This window comes from Pteronotus mesoamericanus, unplaced genomic scaffold (genome assembly GCF_021234165.1).
Source record: "Pteronotus mesoamericanus isolate MK-2021 breed Mesoamerican mustached bat unplaced genomic scaffold, CSHL_Meso_final contig_73, whole genome shotgun sequence".
NCBI lineage: Eukaryota > Metazoa > Chordata > Mammalia > Chiroptera > Mormoopidae > Pteronotus > Pteronotus mesoamericanus.
The window spans coordinates 9,985,483-9,989,794 of NW_026555245.1; the positions used below are offsets into that span (position 1 = coordinate 9,985,483).

Below are 4,312 nucleotides of genomic sequence, written 5' to 3' on the forward strand. Positions count from 1 at the left end.
TTGGTCTCCACTGACATAGCAGAGACGTGGGGAAGGCCTTATTATCAGCAGCGGGGATGAAAAGTCCCAGCTCCGTATTTGGCCTTCTTTGATACCACCATGGAAGTGTATTCAGGTGCTTGTTACAGCCTCACAAGTGTGGAAATCTAGGCTCCCCACTCAAATCTTTGCTGGTGTGGGGAGGAATGGGTCACAGTGTTCTCTGTGATGCTTATTTATAGTGGTAATTGACTCTTAAGATTTTTTCTTTCAAGACTTCCCCTTTCCTGGTCTTTTGGGTAGAAAGATCAGGCCTCTTTGATGCTTTTTTTTCCCATCTGTGTCCATTGGTGTTTCTGGTTTACTGTGTTCTTCAGCTCTGAATCTGGAATGTATGAGGTTAACAACAAAAAACAAACACAAATTCACCACTACCTCATTCCATAGGTCCCAAGATCCTTCACCAGACTGCCTTCTTCTCTCTGTTTTTCAGAGTCCTCTTACATTTATTTAATATGTAATGTCCAGGTTTTTCAGTTGTACTTAGTGGGAAGCATAGGGAAAATGTTTACTTCACATTCCTGTAAGAAGCTCTTTTGTGTTAAATTTTATCAGGAGCTTTTTCTAAATCTATTTCTATGATCTTTCTTTTTGACTTTTTGATGTATTGATTTGACCAGTTGATGTATTATTTCTCACTAACAGACCTTGTAAAATGGCATAGTACTAGTTTTTAAAATGTAGTATAATAGATTATAAGAATATATGCAAATTAAACTTTAAAATGTAAATTTAAAAGAAAAATTATCAGTTATGTAAAGAGTAGTTACCATAAAACATTATTTTTCAGTTCTAAAGAAATAATTGCCATATATGTTAAAGAGGATTGTTTATTACCAGATTTTTGTATACAACAATGCCGATTTTTCTCCTCTTTTCCCCATCAGTTTAAAATTGAATTTAACATTGAATTTAGAAGAAGAGTGCCCAGAATATTTTAATACTTGGTTCTCATTGCTCACATACGGTCCTCATTAAAATAGCAACTTGATCCTTGCAGTTGCTCAGGCAAGAATTTTGTTTTTCTTGATCCCTCTCCCTCTTGCTCCCTGGTTCTCTCTTCAGCTATGTATCTGTGTATCCTGTTCTCACTTCCTTGAGGTCTTCTCTGCCCCCTAACACCACGCTCCCAGCCCCCCATATCAAATAGAACTCCCTCACCTGTTCTCCCTTTCTTTCTTACTTTGTTTTGTCTTTTTTCCCTTTCTGTACCATTTATCTCTACTTGACATGTTCCATGTTTGTTTATATAAACTGTAAGCTGTATCAGGGCAGGGAGTTTGTTTTGCTCCCTACTTTTTCCTAGACCCCAGAACAACATCTAGCATGTTATAGGGACTCATTGAGTGAGTTAATTGACAAGAATGTTGGAGACTATGGTGAATAAATGACTTTAGTGAAGATAGGCTGATCTTTGTACTTTTCATTCTAACTTGGCATCCATATTTCTTACATTGTTTCATCTTGATGTTCTGAAAACAAAACTTATACTTTAACATATCAAATTAAATTCCCCAATAAGAGAGTTAAACTCACATTTGTAACAAGTCATCAAGATAAAAGTCTCCACCTTGATGTGGTATATATTATAGACTGTATTTATGATACACATTATGGACAGTATGCTAATGAAGGGCATGGCAAAGGATGTATGAGGAGTTTAATTGCAAGTCACCACTGCACTTGAGTCCAACCTTTCTGCATAGAGCCATTCATCATGAGTGACAGCCAGGAGAAGGAGGAGAAGCAGCAGATTCTTCCACAGATCACTCTCCCCCCTACTCACCTCACCCTGTCATTCAGTTTACAGTCCTCTTTGTTGGCTGCAATTATTCCCAGAGGATGTATTTATCACCATGGCAAAAATACGAATGACATCAGCAGCAGCACTTACGACTCTGTGGCTGGTCCAATAAATAATGTGCGCTCAGTGTGTAGAAGTGCTGAAGTAGTCCCTTATGTTATCAAGGAACAAGCAAGGTTACCTGGGAGCTGGTTAGACAAGCAGAACTTCAGATTTCACTCCAGACATGCATTTCAACAAGAGCTCACTGATTTGTATGGAAATGGAAGTTTGAAAAACACTGGTCTAAAGAAGGTATGACTAATATCTAAAACTACCATATCTTTAGCAGATTATTTAAGACCACCATATCACAAATAGAGTTCAACTGAAGTGAGAAAACAAAGTTTTTCACTTCTCATCCAGCAGATGTAATCGAAAAAGAAACTGAATTAACACACTGAATTGACCTATGCGGGTCAATTTCAAAGCTCATATGTAAACCATTTCACTTCCTGCAAGATGGGTGTTACCATTCCTGTTTTCAGTGGAGTAAATTGATGTTCAGAAAAGTGAACTGGTGCTCCCAACGTGACATAGTAATGGAACAAAAAATTGTCATAACCAAGTAAAAACAACAAAAAATTATCATTACCAAGTTTTGGACACCACTCCAATACCAACCCAGCTCTCTTTCACCTCATCATAAAATTTTAAAAGCTTTTCTTCCTTCCTTCTTTCATTTCTTTCTTTCTTCCCCTTTCTCCCTCCCTCCCTCTCTCTCTTCCTTCCTCTTCCCTCCTTCCTTTGGTCTCTCCTTCCCTCCTTCTCTCCCATCATAAAGGATACTATATAACTAGTTAAAGCCTATTTTCCCTTCTCATAAGTGAATCCCACATTCACTTAATGTGATGCAGCCCTGAACAGATCAATTTTTGCAAATCACTTACTTGAATCTGAAAAGGCCTCTCCCTCTGGTGAATGTTCATCATTTGGTTGATGGGTGTTGTTTTTCTTTAAACAGATCAGTTATTTAATTAGGTTTTTCAAAAGAAATTTAGATCTTCATTTCAGGAGGATAAAGCCCATTTGTGAGAGCACAGAGCAGAGGTAGCTCTGGAGCTTAGGAACAGCTTTGATTTTTGGCAGAATTTGCAAGCCCATGGCTTTCTGATCGGACTTGCGCTGCTGTGTAATCTCGTATTTCTCCTCCTTGTTGAAGATCTCCCCACCCTGGTGTCTGGGCTTGGGCAGCTTCTTCTTGAAGCAAGCATCAGTGAGATGCTTGGGGATTTTCACACCACTGATAATCAGTTTGGTGGAGGTGGCAATGACAAATTCCTGGTGTGTTCTACACAGAGGAACTCGATTAAGGGCCAGAGGTCCAGTCACAGGTAGCAAGCCACTGCTCAGATGCTTCAGGAAAACCACCCTCCTGTCTCTCTCTGTGGCACAGAGTCAGGAAGACCAGAATGGTTCCAGGAGTGATGCTGGCCCGCAGTTTTCTCACATGCTGACTGAAGGGCTTCTTGCCATAGCCCAACAGCTTTCGAGGCACACCTTCAGCAGGATAGTATCGAGGCATTTTGGGAAGTTTAACCACTCAGGTACCACAATTCTTCTTGCCACCAACTGGTTTTGTGACCGGAGCCATAACTTTCTCCTTCTTTTTCTTTTCAATCCTGGATTTAGCTGAGGAATATTTCCTCTTGTACACAGTCTTTTGGGAATACATAGCCGACCAGGAATACCTGCCAATTCCTCTGACCAGGACAGGGTTTCAGCTGCAGTGGGGCTTCCTCTTCTTAGGCATCGTGGCCTTGAGGTTCCCCTTCATAACCTCGCCACCAGCATCAGCCTTCTTGGCTTCAGGTTTCTTCTCCTTAGTATCCAGCTTCTCAGTTTTTTCACCCACCATCTTGCAAGACGGGAAAAATTGGTTAATGTTATATAGATATAGATTAAGTACATATTTGGAATCAGCTAAATGAGTACTCAGCATTGTAGCAATTTGTAAAGAGATCTCTAGTTAATTGGTACCATTTAGCTTTGACTTATTTCTTAAATATGGATTACTGTTTATGAATATTCTTTCTGCTACAAAGAAAAAAATTAACATAGTTTTAGGAGGAATAAATTGCGAGGATTTGAGAAGAGTGAGGAACACAGTCAATAGTTCCCTGAAAAGATTGTTTAAACATTATCTAAAAACAAAGTATCTTTATTTGACTTAACATATATGTGATACAGCAGATCGTGCACATGCACACACATTATTTGATCCTAATACCTACTTAAACATTTTTCCTTGCAGTATTTTAGGACAGATACTGTACACTTTAGCTTTATTCTTGCAAAGTCTGTGAAACTGACAATAACAGCACTGAGTGGATTATACTTTCTGTAAACAAAATTATCAATGATTAAGACAGTATACTAAGAACCCATCAGTATATAAGTGGATTAAAAAACTGGTACATTTACACAATG

At 38.8% G+C, this 4,312-nt stretch overlaps 1 pseudogene; it reads right to left on the reverse strand.

Moving 5' to 3' along the window:
- Positions 1-2,879: 2,879 nt before the first annotated feature.
- On the reverse strand, positions 2,880-3,740 carry LOC129078417 (60S ribosomal protein L6-like; annotated as a pseudogene).
- Between the last annotated feature and the right edge of the window lie 572 nt (positions 3,741-4,312).